The sequence below is a fragment of the Alligator mississippiensis genome, chromosome 11, assembly GCF_030867095.1.
Source record: "Alligator mississippiensis isolate rAllMis1 chromosome 11, rAllMis1, whole genome shotgun sequence".
Classification (NCBI taxonomy): Eukaryota; Metazoa; Chordata; order Crocodylia; family Alligatoridae; genus Alligator; species Alligator mississippiensis.
In genome coordinates this window covers 62,460,118-62,479,039 of record NC_081834.1, presented here as the reverse complement: position 1 = coordinate 62,479,039, position 18,922 = coordinate 62,460,118, and the positions used below count along the sequence as shown (strand labels likewise).

At 54.0% G+C, this 18,922-nt stretch overlaps 1 non-coding gene across 1 annotated transcript in view; it reads left to right on the top strand.

The window, feature by feature from the left end:
- Window positions 1-8,262: 8,262 nt before the first annotated feature.
- Window positions 8,263-18,922, top strand: part of LOC106737657 (uncharacterized) — a 21,702-nt gene continuing 11,042 nt past the window's right edge. Inside the window, exon 1 of the transcript XR_009455767.1 lies at window positions 8,263-8,581. This is a non-coding gene — a transcript (uncharacterized LOC106737657). The remainder of the gene's footprint in view (window positions 8,582-18,922) is intronic.

The following is an 18,922-nucleotide window of genomic DNA, read 5'->3' as shown; positions in this document are numbered from 1 at the left end:
GTGGGAGGCAGGACTCATAGATTCATAGACATTAGGGCTGGAAGGGACCCCGGAGGATCATCAAGTCCAGCCCCCTGCCCCGGGGCAGGAAGTCAGCTGGGGTCATAGGATCCCAGCAAAACAAACATCCAGATGTCTTTTGAAGGTGTTCAAAGTAGGTGCTTGAACCACCTCCGATGGCAGGCTATTCCAGACCTTGGGGGCTCGGACAGCAAATAAATTCTTCCTTACGTCCAGCCTGAAACAGTCATGGAGGAGTTTGTGACCATTTGACCTTGTCATCCCTCGGGGCACTCTGGTGAACAGATGTTCCCCCAGATCCTGGTGGTCACCCCTGATAAACATAGGTGGCAAGCAGATGGCCCCTGAGCCTGCGCTTTTCCAGGCTAATGAGTCCCTTGGCTCCCTGCCTGTCATCGTAAGGTCTGCTTTCCTGACCTCTGATCATGCACATGGCTCTTCTCTGCACTTTCTCAAGCTTCTCCACATCCTTTCTGAATTGTGGAGCCCAAAACTGGACGCAGTGCTCCAGCTGCGGCATCACCAAGGCTGAGTACAATGGGAGAGTGACGTCCTGGGATTTACTTGAGAAGCATCTATGGATGCAAGCCAGCATTTTGCTCCTTTTACTAGCCGCATCACATTGAAGGCTTATGTTCATCTTGTGGTCAGCCATGACCCCCAAGTCCCTTTCATCCATAGTGCTAAAGCCTGGGTTGTCTCCCTGCTTTGGGAGGGAGGCTAGAGCAGGGGTGCTGGAGCCCTGAACACTTGCTCTGGGGGCTTGCTGGAGCAAGTGGGGCCTGGAGCCTGGATGCCTGGGTTCCTGTCTGGGCCTGGAGAGGGCCGGGGGAAGTGATTGCAAATCTAGGCCCATGAACGACACATGCCCCCGGCACCTGGGGGGCCATGGCAGTGCTGGCAGTGGCAGGAGCGTGGTGGCGGTAAGTGGGGAGCTCCTGCAGACACTGCTGGCGCTGTCAGTGGGGGTGGGGAGGGTGGTGGCAAGCACCGACCAAGGATTGGAAACCACCCACAGACACCACTGGCAGCAGCAGCCAGCAGCAATCGCTGACCGCCTGCAGGTGCCGTCAGTGGTGTTGGCAGCAAGGAGGGTGGCAAGCGGTGACTGCCCACAGACAGGCCGGTGCCTGTGTGTCAGTGTGAGAGAGTGCCGAGAGTGTCAGTGGCACCTTTTTGTAAGGGGTGCACCACCATGCTCCTGGGGTGCATCTGCACCTGCGTGCACCCCCATTGCATCGCCAGCTTCTAGGCCTCTCTGTTCCCTTCTCTCTGGGCTGCGACCTCAGCCTCTGCTGATCTTGGACCTGTGCCTGGGATGTAGCCTCCTTGAGGCATCTCTGCCCAGAGCAATGACCTTCTGTCTCTCACTGGGGTAAGAATCCTTCCCCCACCTTTTTCCACCCTCTTATCATCTGGGAATGCTGCCAGCTGTGATGATTTGCTTAGACTAGAGAGAGAGAGAGAGAGAGAGAGAATGATATACAGAGACAGAGATTATATACATATAGAGAAAGCAAGAGATATTTTATATAGACATAGTGAGATTGTATATATAGAGGAGAAAGACAGATATATATTGAAATATAGAGCTATATATAAATATATAGGAAGATATCTATAGATATATATAGAGAGAGATAGCTATATAGGGATATAGCTACATATAGACAAAGCTATATAAGATTGTAGAAAGATATATATAGAGATACCTATAGATTATATATATAGGCAGAGAGGTGTGTGTGTGTGTGTGTGTGTGTGTGTGTGTAGATAGGTATATATATAGATGTAGCCCAGGTAACTTGGGTATATACTCCCCTTCTCCAATTGAAGGGCATTGTTAGCTGGCAGGTGTGCTGTGGGAGAAGTGCAGAGCGCTGTTTCCCTCTGCCCCTATAGCACCAGGCCAGGACAGTCAGGGGACTTTATATACACATTTATTTACATTAACTTCTCACAAGGGAAAGGAACAGGGATATAAACATATGTACAATGTATATATATATATTTATAAGGTATCTAAACAAGTAACATAAACAGTACCCTGTGGGTAAATGACATAAAACCTTATACCAGTGCTCCAGATACAGATAAGTCACAGGTAAGTATCTGTTCTGAAACAGATAAACACCAAAGATAAACTCAATCCCAAGGGGAAACTCCAATGCCCCTGGGCTTTGCCCAAGCCCTACAAGGAAGCCGGTAACTTTAGGGGGGCCCTTGCAGTGGCACCTCCACTTTCAGGAGCCCTTATTTAACCAGGGGAGACTCCCCCTCCCCCGTGGGGACCCTCTTTTCCCTGCAACTCTTGCCTCCCAGGCCTGGAGGACAGTTCTCATCCTGTGTGCCAAGCTGCTCTCGCCTGCCATGGGCTTTGGGGAGGGTCGCTGTCCCCTGGAACAGGGTTCCTCTGTGCAGGGCGTCTGGGGCCTCTGGCTCGGCCCTGTCTGCTGGCTCACGAGCCCGAGCACCGTCTGGCTGCCTGGACTCAGCCTTTTGCTGTGGGTCGGAGACCTGGGCCCCCTTGTGCAGCACCAGGCTCTGTCTGCTCCCAGATCTCCGTGCAGCATGTCCTGCATCAAGCTCCCAGCTTCGCTCTGGGGGTTGAGGACCTGAGCCACCCAAGCGCTCCAAAGGTCCTGCTCCGTGCACCGGCCTGTGCACCGTATCTCTGGCTGCACACCAGAGGTTGCAGACCCGAGCCACCTCATGCAGCTCCCAGGGGCTGCATGCCATGTGCTGTGTTGTGCGCCGAGAGCCTATCTGCTGGAGCCATCCGCTATTCCCCAGTGATGGAAGTCTTCAGGGTCGCTTCTGGGCTACTGCCTTGCCCTGCTGAGCACCTCTCCTCAGCTCTTCTCTGTCCTGGACATGTCCCCCCATGCTGGGCACACAGCTCCTTTTATACGCCCCAGGGCTCCGCCCCTGAAGTCACCGCACCTGAGTGTTGAAGTCTTCAATCAGGTCCGGGCGGGGGGGGGACCGACTCCTCTGCAGGCCCCCTCAGGAAAGGGGCATGACTGAACTCCTCTTCCTGCCTCCTGATTGGGGGATGAGCTCCACCAATCAAAACAGCAAGGATTCAAGCCTGGGACTCAACCCAAGCTCCAAAAGGCAAGCCTGCCACATACAAGAATATAGAAAGATATACATAAAGATACATATAGATTATATATATAGGCAGAGAGGGGTGTGTGTGTGTGTGTGTGTGTGTGCATGTGTGTGTAGATAGATATATATAGAGATAGGTGCGTGTGTGTGTATTCATAGATTGCAAGGGGCTGGAAGGGACCTCGGAAGATCATCAGGTCCAGCCCCCTGCACCAAGCACGAAAGACAAGTGAGGTCAGATGACCCCAGCGAGGTGACCATCCAGTCTCCTCTTGAAGATTTCCAGGGTAGGAAATTGCACCACATCTCGGGGGAGCTTATTCCACAGTCTGGACACCCTGATCTGAAGTTTTTCCTAATTTTGAGCCTGAAATGGTCTTTCAGGAGTTTCTGGCCATTACTCGTGGTTTTCCCCAGGGGTGCCCTGGTGAACAGTTGCTCACTGAGCCCTTGATGCACACCCCTGATGTAGCGGTAAGCTGCTATCAAGTCCCCTCTCAGCCTTCTCTTTTTTAGGCTGAAGAGGCCCGAGTCTTTCAGCCTTTCCTCGTACGGCTTCCCTTGCAAGTCCCTGATCATATGGGTGACTCTTTTCTGGACTCTCAAGTTGGTCCACATCCTTGTTGAAGTGCAGCACCCAGAACTGGATGCAGTACTCCAGCTGCGGTCTCACCAGTGCCAGGGAAAGCGGAAGAATCACTTCCCTGGTTTTGCTGGAGATGCACTGAGTGATACAATGCCAGAGTATTGTTTGCCCTGCTGCCTACAGCATTGCACAGCCGGGTCACATTCATACTGTGGTCTGCTATTACCCCAGGTTTACTGAGAGAAGTTTTTCTCATTCCTTGGAGTCTCAGACCAGCAGAGACTTGCTCTGCCTGAAGAAGGGTGACTGTGCCTGAAAGCTTGCCAAGAACTCAGCTGGTCTAATAAAAGATATGACATCTACTCCAAGAACTTGCCTGCCTATGTCCTTAGACCAACACGGCTACAACCAAAAACCCATTCAGATTATTTGGCACATGTGGCCAGTTTTTACATTATTGCATGATTCACCCATTCATTATGTGACAGTTACTTTGCACAGGTGCCTGGGCTACACTTATTGTGCAGTTTGCAAGTTCATCGCATAATGATTGCTTTGAATATATGGTCTACATTTATTCTTTGCACGTGGCTGGGCTACATTTATTGCGTGATTCACGTGTTCATTGCATGACAGTAACTTTGTGTGTGTGGCCAGGCTACATTTACTGTGTACTTGACTGGTTCATTGTGATATCATTATTCGGCAAGCGTGCCCAAGCTGTATTTATTGTGTGTTTCACCACTGAATTGCATACTACATGTAACATGTAGCAGGGGCCTAGAGCTCACACCTCACTGATTTCGGCATTTTAGTTCACCGTGTTGTCAAGATGTCTGTGGCATCTGCTGCTCCCAAGGTCCTTTGCAGCATTTTAGCTTAACTAGATTTCAGCATAACTGCAGCCTCAGATGACCAAAACTTCTACACATATGTGTGTGTGTCCCTGCTTGCTGGGACTAGGGCTGTAAGCATGTGTCTGTGTGTGTGGAGAGTCTCACATCCCTGAGCTGTGGCGTGGGAACAGACACTGGGGCTTTGGCCCTGTCCCCCTGCAGCCGGTGGGAGGGTGGGAGGTGGGCTGCCTTGGTGAGGTGAGGGGTGTGGGACTCTATCTCCCCCACAGGGCCCCAGGCCAGGGGGCAGCGGGAGCACCATGATCCCTGCTGGGTGCAGTGACCCTTCCCACACCCACAACCGCCCCAAGCCACTGCCAGCGCCAGAACCAACCACCAGATGAGAGCAGAACCTTTCCCAAACCCTGGGGGAACCCCTATGTCCTGCATCTGTGTGTGGGGGGAGAATCTCCCCTTCAGCCCTCCCAGTTCCCAGGGTGCATAGTTCCTTTGCTCCTTCCCTATCCTACCCATTCACCGCCATGAGGGTCTCACCACAGCACTCTCTCCTTGCAGAGATCCCTGCCTGGCGCTGCATTGTGCCCAAGGGGGGAGCTGCCCACGTGCCCCTGGACCCCCCTGGCTGTATAATGATGGTCCGTGCATGGCCCATGGGGACATCACATCCACACAAGATCTTGCCCTAGCTCCCGGGAGGACCCATGGCCCACAGCTTAGGCCACTTTACGCTGGGGGATGGTGCTTTCACAGCCCAGAGCATGGTCCAGCAGCTCCGTGGGCACTTTGAGATCAGGTGCTCTCTGGACAGCACTCTCCTGGCCAACATCACACTGGTGCTGCCTGGTAAGGAGTCTCCAGCAGCAGCGGATATGGCGGGGGGCGGGAACTGGGGCAGTCACACCTCTCCTTTCATCCTTGCTCCCCCCTACAAAGTTTAAGGCAAAAGTGTGGGAGAGACAGGGACATTTGTATCCAGGCAGCCGTGAGGGAGCCCAATGACTGCATTGTCATCTCTCTCATTTCTGCTAATATCTTCACTCTGTTGGTGTGAACCCCTCCCTCCTCTCCAATGCTCTTGATCTCTCACTAATCAAACCACCCTTTCTTTTGCAGTTCTGCTGTCTGTCAGCCCTGCCTGGTGACATTTCTCTCATCTTTCACAGCCCCACAGACTGCTTGTGGCTCTAGCTAAAATCCTGCACTTGGGTGGTCACATACTTAGGGGTAGACATGACTGACCATGAATGACACATGCCCCCAGAGGCTGGGGGGGAGGGCGGGGCGTGTGGCAGCGGGGAGCTCCCGCAGGCGGTGGTGGCGGTGTTGGTGGCAGGGGTGGGCTAGGCGGGGAGCTTCCACAGGTGGCCACAGCGGTGTCAGCAGCAGGGGGGGAAGGTGTTGAGTGCTGATTGGTGGTCGGCGACGACCTGCAGACACGGTCAGTGGCAAGGCGGGGGGTGGCAAGCAGCAACTGCCCGCGGGCGCCATCAGCAGCGTCGGCGGCACTTTTCACAGAAGGGGCACTGCCAATCTCAGGGGGTACACGTGCACCCACGTGCACCCCCCAAACCCCCCCAATACAACAGACTGTGAAGTCCTGGAGGTGCTGTTAAGCTCCTCAAGAAGTCGAGGTTTTGTTTTAATGAATCCAAATTAGAAATTGATGACATGGCAAAAGGGCTAACAACACAATAGCTTTGGAGTATTTTGGCTATTTTTCTGCCTAGTTTCTTAGGTTTTTCTTTTCTTAAAACCTATCTATATAATCTAGCAAACTATTTCTAGGATTATATATAATGTAATGCACATTCCAGTATTTATATCTGTCTCTGCTTGGATCTACATCTGAATACTATAGTGTCAGGCCCCCAGTATATTACCAAAGTGTCTTGTTTTCCTTAAACAATACATATAAAATAGTAGACTAGAAGGACTGGAAAGGACCTGTAGGAGGAAGTCGGGTCCCCTGCCATGGGCAGGAGGTAATTGGGCTCAAAGGAGCTCAACAAGGTGCTTGTTCCGCCTCCTCTTGAACACCACCAGGGATAGTGACTGCACCATATGTTTCTCCAGTATGCAATGAGGTGCCACCCCTTCTGCACCCCCCTTTTCTATATCTTACATCTGCCCATGCTCTTAATCTCTCCTCTGTTTTGGAGTCCCGCAAACTCTTTTTAGCTCCAGCTAAAGACCTTCACTGAGGTGTGGTCATGTTCACTCAGGTGTAGATGTGACTGACTGTTAAAGATTGGAGGTGCCATGCAGATGTGAGCTCTGGAGGTCTCTTCTAGCCTCACTTCTCTCTGATGCTATGATGTTAGTCCACAGCCTCCTGCCTAAAGATCCTCCTCATCCCTTTCCTTGTGTCTCCTTCCAGAACCCACCTTGCTCCTATCAGCCATGCATGGACCTGGATCTTCCCCCAGCTTCACCACCAAGGACCAAGTTAAGTAGTGGGGTGGGGTTTGCCCCTCCCTGGGGCAGTTGAAGGCTCCTCTGGGGCAGAAGCTGAAGCTTTGGAGCAACTCCTGGTGTCCCACTTCTGACTGGAGTCATTGTTTTGCAGGTCCAGGGGGTTTCCCCTGGTGGGGGATAGTCCTCATCGTTTTCATGCTGGCTGTGGCTGGATTTCTGTTGTACAGGTGTGGGTCTCTGCCATGACTGTGAAAAGTAAGGCAATACAGATGGGGAGACACACAGCCCCAGGGCGCCCTGATGCTGATCACAATGAGTGGACACACACTGCTCAATGGTCACACGGAGACAGATGGATGTAGCATTACCAATGGTTTTCCTAGCCGGGCCAATGGAGCAGGGGCTACAAGCTGGGTCCAGGCTGGACAACACCATCCCCACCAGTGAGATTCAGCTATCATGCACGCGCGCGCGCGTGTGTGTCTTGAGCCCCTGGGTCCTGTCTGTGTGTGTGAGGTCCCTGCCGGACTCCTACAACTGAACAGTGCTGAAGTTGGTCGCAGGAGCTGGCAGCCCCAAGCCCCTCGCACGGGCAGCAGGAGACCTGCTACCTCTGTCCTGCAATGAGCTGAATCTACCTTCCAGCCCGTAACAAAGAGCTCCTTGTCCCACGGGACAGGCCTGAAGTTACAAAGTGCCTGGCCACTTGTTTCATGCAAGAAGTCGTGGTGTCTGTGTATGGCTCTTTATAATGCCCATTGCTGGGTGTGTCTATTTGGCTGGGCCCCCCATTCAGGGGGCAGGGCCTGGGTGGGGGCTGGAGGTTTGGCAGCAGGCGGCAGGGTGTGTGTGTGTTCGTGAGTGCGCACACCAGGTGTCTGTGATGGACACGCACACACACAGAGCCCAGGTGTCCAGGGGATGTGTGTGTGCTAGGCCTGCGTGAGTGGGGAACTATTCAATTCAGATTTGGATTCAGCCAATTTGGATGCCAGAGATTTGATTCGGAGACCCAAATCATTTCCCCGATTTGACGTGGCCGAATCACTTCAGACGATTCGGAGATTCAGCCGTAGAGAACCAGGGGGATCGCCAGAACACCCGTGACTTTGTTGTCTTCACAAAACGTCCATAACCCGTGAACAGGTCCTGCCTTTACAGGCACGCTTGTGACCGGGTGGGGGGGGTGCGGGGGGCCGGGAGCGGGGCTGCGCTGGGGGCGTCGGGGCGCCCGCGGCAGCGACGCGCGGTCCGGGGGCGACAAGCGCCCACCCCCGGCCCCCGCGCGCATCTCCTACGTGCCGAGGCCCGCTCGTTACAGCCCCTGTCCCCGCGCTGCGCTGCACCAGCACGAAGCTTGTCTTGAACGTGGGTTAGGTTGAAGAACGACCCGGGGACAGGTCTGTCCGCGCACGGGCCTTGCCCCCCGCCGGCTCCGCGCTCTTCAGCGGCTTCAAAGGAGCTCGGAAACCGGCCGGGCGCGGATACGTGGACCCAGAGCCGGGGACGCGCTCTCCCGCCCGCCCGTCAGTGCGGCTGCAGCGCGGGCAGGAAGCGGCCTCCGGAGCGGGACTGCCGCATCGTGCCGGTGAGTCACTGCGGCCGCCTGGCTCCGCCCCGAGACCCCCGGGCCTGGGTCTGCTCCTCGGCGGCAGGTCGCGGGCCGAGCCCGCCACAGCGAGCCTGGACCCATTTTGCAGCGCGGCACAACGCGCACCCACTCGCGGCCGCGGTGAGAGCCCGGCCCGGCCCGGCCCGGCCCTTTCCACAAGGCTGGTGTCCCGCTGCGGCGGGGCGGGGCGGGGCGGGGCGGGGGCATAGCCACTGCGGCACCCTACCGTACCCCAGGGGCGGGCAGGGATTTCGGGCGAGGCTTGCTGAGGCTTGGGCGCCCTCGGGCCGCTTGGCAGGCAGCCCGGGGCAGATAAATAGTAATCTTCTACATGTTGTATGGCCCCCGCCGGCCGGACACACTGGCCTGGCCGCATCGTGCCCACCCCTGCACTGACCCCTTCCCCCTTGTGAAATCCTCCCTCGCGCCAGTCCTCGCGTGAGGCCCCTTTCGGACAACGCCAGTCCCACGGGGGGGGGCACCGTGTGATGGCCCCCCCCAGCACCGTGCAGCGCGGTCTGCAACGCGACACTCGTCCCCTCTGCACGAGTGAAACGCAGCCACGCCATTGCCAGGGTTGTGCCCTACGCTGACAACGTTTTGGACTGTACTGCTAGGACAAGTATGCAGATACTAATAGACAAATGTGGCACTTTCGTTTCCCCCCCCTTTGTTTCAAGTTAGCTGCCTTTGGCATGTTCAGCCCAACCTTTTCTTTGCTGGCACCTTCAAACACGAACGTAAATATTTCTTCCGAAGTCTGCCTGGCTCCCGACGGCACCACGGCACAGATCCCCACCGCTCCCGGCCAGGGAGGAGGGTGGCACACAGACTGGCAGCAGGTCTCAAATTTGCTGAGCTCTCCAGACTCTACCCAATATTGATAGGTGGTTGGTTTTAATATTATAATTAATGATCTCTGATTGGCTTTATTTACATGTCTTTGTTTCACTGACAGACAAGGCTCTTCGGGTAAATCTGATATCTTTTATTAGACCAGCTCAAATAGGTGGAACAGTTTTTCTTAGCAAGCGTTCGGGTATCAGGCTGAGGAAGCGTCTGCGCGTGGTGCGTGCTTCCTGGGTGGAGTGTTTCCGTTTTGGAACGGGACAGAACCAGATCTCTGGTGGACTCAGAAGGTGTCGCTTAGTTGGGTTTGATACCCTTGGGAAAGACGGAGGGTTTCTGAGCTTTCCTTCCCCATTGTGGAGCGGTGGTCCTGTTTTTTCTTTACCTGACTTTATGGTCTTCTCTGACCGGCTGCTTTTTTTTTTTTGCAAATTACATCCATATTTGAGCAGAAATATTCCTGTTATAGCTAAATAACCTCTAATACATTAGGTTACATTAGGCTGCTACAACTACTTTAAGACCTCAGTCCTGCTGCGGGGCGGTGCTGGCGTTCTCGGGCAGTGGCAGGCTCTGGTGACAGTGCAGCCACCCTCCTTCTGCTCCCTGTCCTCCAGGTAGGAGCGTGTCTTAGAAGGGGGGAGACGCTGTTAGAAACCCTCAGACAGCCACACGGAGCAGCAGCTGTGCTTGCTTCTCCCTCATGTCCTCAGTGTATCCCAGTGCCCTCCCAGTGCTGCAGTAAGAGCTCAAGGGGAGGCAAGAGCAGGGCAGAGGCAGGGCCCATGGGAGGCTCACACCTCCCCACAGGCCAGGGGCACCGAGGTCCACAGCACTTTTGTTCCGAAGCCAAAAGCAGATGGGGGAGACCCAGGTGCCCCCTTCCCAGCCCAGGGGCCACTCACTGAGGGAGTTCGGGTTTGGATCCATGCATTGTTGTTGTGCTTCTGCTGTGCCTGTGGGGAAAAACAGGACAGCCTGTGGCACTGGACACCCACCCCAGAGCCAGCCTGTAGCAAGGTTTGAGTTCCAGGGGTGGCCATAGCATCCCTGGTGCTCATGCCTCTGGGCCTGGCGGGCAAGGGAGCGAGGAGGGCACCCTAGAGCTTGAGCACTGGGGGAATTGAAAGGGGCCCAGTTCTTCTAGCCTCCAGCAGGTTCCTCCTGGACTCCACTGACCTCAGTTCTGCCCTTAAGCCGAATGGGTACTCGGCCTATCTGTGCCCCAGGGCGCCTGTAGCTTCTCTCCCCCACCTCCCGTGCTCGAGCGGAGATGGGGGAGGTATGGCCAGTGCGTGAGGTCTGCCGCTGGTCTGCAAGGGACCCCAGCCAGGGTCTGCCTGCAGTGGGTGGGGGGCGGGAGGGGGAAACAGCCTTGCCAGGCAGACCCTGCTGGGGTCCTCTGCAGGCCAGGGATGGGGTTTAAATCCCCCTCTCCCTCACCTCCCCCTTCCACTTCAGCCTGCTGGATGGGGCCTACCCATCCCTGCCTTTCCCCTTTAGCAGAGAGTTGAAAAACCTCTGAGGGCTTCTTTTCTCTCCCCCCGGCAGACCCCAGCTGGGGTCCGGACCCAGGTCCCCCCCCTCCCCTTCTCAGCCAGCCGGAGCAGTGATGGTGCTCTGGCAGACACTGCTCCACTGGACTCGACAGGCAGCGCAGCACAGCACAGCACAGCACAGCGCAGGGCTTCAACACAGCCTGGGATGTTGGGGGACTGTGAGGGTTGCTGGCTGTAGCTGTGTTGGTCTAAGGGCACAGGCAGACCAGGTTCTTTGGGTAGATGTGATATCTCTTATTAGACCAACTAAGCCGTTGGAAACATTATTCTTTGGGGTGACCTTGGTGTCATTAGCACCACGCTCTAACCAGCTGAGCTAACCAGCCACCATTTGGAGTTGTGCCTAGTGTTAAACCGGGACTGAGGTTAGCTTGATCTGGGACGTAGAGATGGGGAAGTGCTGCGCTCCTGTGGCTAACAGTGGGCACTAGAGCCACTGAGCCGGGGCGGGGCGGGGCGGTGCTGCCCCCTGGTGGCTCCAGGGAGGTGCTGTAGCCAGGTGAAGATGGAGAACGGCCGTGGGGGGAGAGGAGCAGCCCCTGCCACAGGCTTATCCTTGCTGAGGGGTGGCAGGTGTGTAGAGTCTGGTGCTACATCCAACCAGGTTTATCTTAAAGGGGTTTCAGCCATTTTAAATTCAGTTTAAGTGCAGCAAACTTCTGTTGCGTTACAGGTTTATTAGACCAATTTAGTAAAAAAAAAGTGTCTCTCTTAGCAAGCTTTTGGGTCCAAACACTGTTCATCAGGCTGAGGAGAATTCAAAGATTGCAAAAAATCTTCCAGGTAGTAGAATACTTCATTTTGCACAGGGGATGGAGAGGGGTTGAAAACTTATTCCCCTGGGTGACTCAGTCCTTTTGTGAGAGAGTTGCTCTCTGATATATTGATTAGGCAGGCTTCATCACTGGAGGTGTCTGATGTTAGTCAGGGAGCAGAAAAAATCCCTGTTTCACTGAAACTTTTGGAAGTGGATGGAACCAGATCTCTGGTGGACTCAGAAAGCATCACTTAGTTGGGTTTGATATCCTTGGGAAAGACAGAGGGTTTCTGACCTTTCCTTCCCCGTTGTGGAGTGCTGGTCCTGTCTCTTTTTTACCTGACTTTATGGTCTTCTCCAGCAGGCTGCCTTTGGTTTTGCAGATTGTCTCAGCATTTGAACAGAAATATCCCTATTATAGTTAAATAACATCTAATGCATTAGGCTACATCAATCGCTGCTACTACTGCTAAAAGATAAAGCTGCAATATAGTGTTTACAGATTATTTAATGCATAGCGTTCCCTTATCTCCTTTTTGGCCTTGTGCTTTCTTTAATTGTCTTCAATGGTTTCCAAGGTTCTTTGGGTAGATGTAATAGTTTTTATCAAATGAACTAAATAGTTGGAAAAATTGTTCTTTGCAAGCTTTCAGGTACAAACACCCTTCCTTCTTCAGGCATAGGGAGAGTCTGCTGGTGTTTTGTGCGCTCTCCTGTGTAGAATAGACACCGATATGCAAGTTTGTGAAAATGCAAATGCTTGGCCGTGAGCAGAGAGGATGGGAAACAATAGGTGTGAGACAGGTGGAGGGGGAGGGGGGGTGTTGACCTGGTAAAATATAGAGACTTTACCTGGGGTGTCAGGTGTTGGGCAGGTTATTATGTGCCATAAATCCAATATCTATGTTTAGTCCATGATTTTTTGTATCCAGTACGTTGATGAAATGAAGTTCGTAGGCTCATCTATGAAAGGTGTTTTGCAAATTCCCTTTGAGGATTAGAACTGAGAGGCCGGAGAGGGAGTGATTGTCTTGTGAGAAGTGTGCACCCACAGGTCATTGGTTATTCTTGTCTTTGGTAGATTTTTGCTGAGCGTTCATTTTGGTGTGCAGTTGTTGGTTCATTTCTCCAACACATTTTCCATCAGAGCATTTGGTACATGGGATGAGATGCATCGCACTTCTGGAGATGCAGGTGTGAGATCTGGGAATGCTGATGGTTTTGCTGTGGGGGTGGTGGAGATGTGTTGGCAGGTTTTACATTTCTTGTCCTGGCACGGTCTGGATCCATTCGGTATGTTTTGGGCCATAAGATGTTTGCTTCCGGTGATAAGGAGGAAAGGGAGGAAAGTAGATCCGGCAAATTACAGGCCCATCAGCCTGACCTCTATCCTGGGGAAGGTCTTGGAAAAAATTATCAAAAAGAGGCCATTCTTAATGGACTGGCTGATGGCAGCATCCTGAGGGATAGCCAGCACAGGTTTGTTGCGGGTAGGTCTTGTTTGACCAGTCTCATTTCCTTTTACGACCAGGTGACCTATCAGCTGGTAAAGGGAGAAGAGATTGATGTCATATATCTCGACTTTAAAAAAAGCCTTTGATCTGGTATCCCACGATCACCTCTTGGCAAAACTGGCTAGTGCGGCCTCGGGCCCAGCACGATCCGCTGGCTGGGGAATTGGCTCTGTGGTAGGACTTGTTGTAGTGCCCTGTGACCAGTGGGGTCCCCCAAGGCTCTGTCATAGGGCCTATATGATTTAACATCTTCATTAATGATGTAGACATTGGTGTTAGAAGCGGACTGGCCAAGTTTGCTGATGACGCCAAACTGTGAGGTAAAGCATCCACACCTGAGGACAGGAGGGTGATCCAGGCAGGTCTTGACAGGCTCAGAAAATGGGCAGATGAGAACCTGATGGTGTTTAACACTGAAAAATGCAAGGTTCTCCACCCTGGGAAGAAAAACCTGCAGCATGCTTACAGTCTCGGCAGTGCTACAGTGGTTAGCACCATGGACGAAAGGGACTTGGGGGTCATCATTGACCACAAGATGAACATGAGCCTTCAATGTGATGCTGCTGCTAGTAAAGCGACCAAAACGCTGGCTTGCATCCATAGATGCTTCTCAATTAAATCCCGGGACGTCATTCTCCCCTTGTACTCAGCCTTGGTGATGCCGCAGCTGGAGTACTGCGTCCAGTTTTGGGCTCCACAATTCAAAAAGGATGTGGAGAAGCTTGAGAGAGTCCAGAGAAGAGCCACGCGCATGATCAGAGGTCAGGAAAACAGACCTTACGATGACAGGCTGGGAGCCATGGGACTCTTCAGCCTGGAAGAGCGCAGGCTCAGGTGTGATCTGGTGGCCATCTGAAAGCTTATCAGGGGTGCTCATCAGGATCTGGGGTTTGGCACATCTGTTCACCAGAGCACCCCAAGGGATGACAAGGGTGAACGGTCACAAACTCCTCCATGACCGTTTCAGGCTGGACATAAGGGAGAACTTCTTTTCTGTCCGAGCCCCCAAGGTTTGGAATAGCCTGCTGCCTGAGGTTCAAGTGCCTACATTGAACACCTTCAAGAGACATTTGGATGCTTATCTTGCTGGGATCCTGTGACCCCTGCTGACTTCCTGCCCCTGTGGCAGGGGGCTGGACTCGATGATCTTCTGAGGTCCCTTCCAGCCCTAGCGTCTATGAATGTATGAGGCTGGCGAGGTTTGTGCTTGTTTAAAGGCTAGGATGGGTGGTTCTGGGAAGATCTCTTTAGGAGTTGGGTCTTCTTCTAGTCTGGGTTGTAATTGTTTGAGGCTTTTCTGTACAGGTTCCAGGAAAAAATGGTATGTTATAACTAATGGTGTGCAATTTATGGGGATTTTCTTTTTGTACCGCAGCAGTTTGTCATGTAGTATCTGGGTGGCTCTTTCAAAAGTGCAGTCTATATTTCTGGAGGAATGTCCTTGTTGGGTGAAAGCCCTTTTGAGATCTGTGAGGTGACAATCATGGGTGTTTTCCTTAGTGCAGATTTGGTGGTATTGGAGGCCTTGGCTGTATATTACAGTTATCTTGGTGTGTTTCGGGTGATTGCTGGTTCTGTGCAGATATGTATGTTGGTCCATGGATTTTTGTATATGGTGGTTTGTATTTCACCATTCTGGATAGTGATCCAAGTGTCTAAAAAGGAAATGTTGGTCCTGGAGTATTGTAGACGGAGTCTGTTGCGGGGTTGATGATTACTGAATTAGTGATAGAAATCAATCACACTGCAAGTTTTTGGTCCAGTTGATCGAGAGGTAGGTCACTGATATATCTTAAGTATAGCATGGGTTTGATGGAGTGGTTCTTGAGGAATTATTTTTCCAGGTCATAAAAAAGTTGGCATATTGGGGGGCCATTTTAGTACCTGTAGCTGTGCCCATGGTCTGGACGAAGTGCTGGTTACTGGAAGTGAAGTTGTTGTGTGTGAGGATGAAGTGTATAAGTCCAGTAATATCTTGAGGGCTGTACTTGGAGCTGTCCCCCTGGGGTCCAAGACCTCAGTTCTGCGGGGAAGCAGGTGCTGATGCTTCCCTGCAATGGCAGGGTCTGGTGACAGTGCAGCTGCTCTCTCTCTGCTCCCCATCCTCCAGGTAGTAGCATGTCCTAGAAATGGGGAGATGCTGTTAGAAACCTCCAGACGGCCACACGTAGCAGCAGCTCTGCTGGCCTCTCCCTGCCTGTCCCCAGTGCTGTCCCAGCGCTGCAGCGAGAGCCCGGGGGGAGGCACAGAGCAGGGCAGAGGCAGGGCCCATGGGAGGCTCACACCTCCCAACAGACAGGGGCACTGGGATCTTTAGTGTGCTTGTTCTGAAGCCAAAAGAAGATGGGGGCAGACCTGGGTGCCCCCTCCCCAGCCCAGCACTGCACTCACCAAGGCTGGTCCTTAGTTGAGGGAGTTTGGACCCATGTAGTTTTGTAATGCTCCTGCTGCGCCTGTGGGAGAAACAGGACTGCCTGTGGTGCTGGACACCCACCTTAGAGCCAGTCTGTAGCCAGAGCCGCATTAACCCTTTAGTGGGCCCCTGGCTGGATGAGACACCCCCCTCCCCCCCCCCTGCAAACGCTGCTACCTGCAGGGAGTGGGGCTCCAAGCTGCAGCTAGGGCGTGGCCGCCATGGTGGCGAAGCCAGTGGAGGGGAGGGGAGGGGAAGGAAAGAGAGGTGGACAAGGCCATTTGTGCTGCCATGGAGGGAAGGACTGGAGCCCTAGGCTTGTGCCTAGTTTGCCTACGCATTAATCCAGCCCTGCCTGTAGGAAGGTTTGGATTCCAGGGGCGGCCATAGCACTGCCAAGTGCCCACGCTACTCTTGCCCTGCTCGAGCTCTAGGGTGCCTTCCTCACCCACCAGGCACTGATGCATTTGGTTAACTGAAAGAGCCCTGGTTCTTCTAGATGCCAGCAGGTCCCCTCCCAGATCCTGCTGACCTCAGTTGTGCCCTTAAGCCAAATGTCCATATTCCAGGGCACCTGTAGCTTCTCCTGCCAGGCAGACCCTGACTGGGATCTTGTTCAGGCCAGGGAGGGGATTTAAACCCCTCTCGCCCACCTCAGCATGCCAGCTGGGCTGGGGCCTGGCCACATCTTCCACTTGAGCAGGGAAAAGCCTCAGAGCAGCTGCTTGCCACCCCCCAGGAAAACCTCAACTTGGGTCTGGGCCTGGGATTACCCCCTACCTCCTTCTCAGTCAACCAGAACAGTGACAGCTCTCCAGCTAGAGAGCAGAGGGGTGGGGGCAATGCTACCCCAGTGGAGCAGACAGCACAGCCTAGGACTGCGAAACATTCTGTGAGTTAACTTGTTGCTGGAAGGGGTCTGGGACAGAAGGTCCATAAACCACTTTGACCTAAGTCAGTTTAGTCTGATGCTACATCCAACCAGGTTTATCTTAAATTGGTTTCAGCCATTCAGGAAGCGGCTTAAGTGTGGCAAACAGCTGTTGTGTTACAGATTTGACCTGGTTTCCAGTCATTTAAGTTGGCCTGTGTGCAGCTTCTGTCCCCAGCCCTGAGGGCTAATTACGTGGCACTGACCACCCCTTATACCTTGCCACTGCTACTGTGGTCGTTCCCCTGTCGGGGCCTTGCCCACCACCCCTTTTCTTTTGCTGGGCCCTCCAGCCCTAGTGTGCTGTGCTGGAGCGAGCTTCTGGGCTCCAGGCCCTGTCTCTCCTCCCTGGGTCCTGAACCCCCTGGCTCTGGTATCTGTCCTTCTCTTACACCCTTGGTCCTGTCCTTGCCCTGCTCTGGCTCTGTTGGTCTGGGTCCCTGGCCCTGTCTCCCCCATGGCCTGGGCGCTGAGCCTCTGGTAGCTCTCTGCCTGGGCCTTGTGTCTGCCTGGCTGTGGGCACTGAGCCTCCTTGGGTGCTCTCTGCCCTTTCCCTCTACAGGCACCTCCCTAACCGGGCAGCAGTGTTTCTTTGCCGCTGTCCTTGGGGCTAGCCCCTGTTCAGCTCCCTGGGCTCCGTCTGCTGCCTCTTCTTTTGTTAAAGTAACAGGAGCCCAAGCTTCCTGTGCCCACCCCAGAGCCAGCCGCATCTCAGCACAGGGTGCTGGTGCTCTGTACAACCAGCCCCCAGTGCCTCGGCCCAGAGGTAGCAGGATCTCAGCCCCCTTGTTACACCTGACCATAACCTACCTGTGCCACGTCAGGTCCAAGCAATTCCCACCCTTGATCTTGACAGAAGTTGTGACATGCTGAGTAGTTTAGTTTAGTGCTGCTGAAGAAGAGAGTTTCTGCAATGCTGTTTGCTTTGGGAGAAATCAGAGGTAGAAGGGGGTATAACAGGGTCACTCCCTCGAACGGAGCTAACTGGGCTCCCCGCTCACCTGCACCAGCCCACCAGTCCCCATTTGTAACATGGCGGGGCTTCAGGGGTGGCTGTGACACCCCCGGTGGTACTGTGACTATGCCCTCCTCTGCTCCTAGGACACCTTCCTGTCTTGCCTACCATGCCTGCCTTGATGGTAACATAAATAAATGGGGGCAGCTGCCCGCAGACCTTTGCTAAGCCTCGGTCACAGTGGTCCCAGGCCCCTGGCTGGGCCTTTGTAGTCAGCTGTGCCCAGCAGGTCACCCAAAGCCTTAAGTGCTAATTGCACGGCCTACCAAATCCTCCCCTTTACCATGCCCTATGCCACGTGGGTATTACCGGTACGTTGTCCCTCTGTTGGGATTTCGGGCTCCTTGGCTTCTGCCCCTTTAATCTCCTTCTAGCCTGGGCCCACTGAAAATTGGACCTGGCTTCAAGGCACTGGCTTCATCTGTCCTGTCCAGTCACCAGCTCCTTAGCCCCGGTCTGCTGGCCCCCTGGCCCCTCTGTGGCTGTGCCCCTGGGCACCACCTCTCCTTGTAGCCTCATCCCAAACCACCCGTAGAAGCAGTAACATAACGTAAGCCCTTGGGCTATAACAAACAAAACAATAGAAGCAGCCCTCTGTCCCTTTCAGAGGGCAAATCTCCTATTCTTGGGCCAGCATTCCTCCCAGCCTGGCTCCTTGTGAGCTTCTCCAGCCTAAGTCTCCCTGCCAGCAGCAAAGCAGTCTGACCAGTGTCCCTGAACCAGGGAGCAGGCCTAGAGGCGCTCAAGCCCCAGGTCTGTATGCACCTGGGGCCCTGCCTACCTTTGGTCAGCAGACTGTTTTGTGGTGCCTGCTAAGTGCCCAGTAGCCGGTTGTCTTAGCCACCCACTGCCCTGCAGTGCTCCCTGGCTTGGCTACTTCTCCTCTTAAGTAACAGAGAGCCCAGCTGTCTGCTGTGCCATTCCTCTCCCAGAGCTGTGGGAGAACCCAGATGTCCTGGCTTCCAGCTCCACCCCCCCCCATTACTTACGGGGACTGGAGAAAGGCATCAAAGTGGTGGTGTTCTGCTGCGGTGTCCCATGCAGCCATGGTATCCCACACAGCCCCAGAAGCAGTGCCAGTAATACTAAAGCGATGATAACTGGGAGGGGAAGTGGGTGTCAGAAGGGGCAGCAAGTGTAGCACAAGTAGCTAATGTCCTTGCAGGGCTGATCCCAGCAAGGACATTAGCGCAGCCCAGTTTCCATCCTCAGCCTGGGCTGCAGTCAGTGCCCAGCACAGCAGGAAGGGGAATGGGGGGGGGCACCCAGTAGAGGCCTG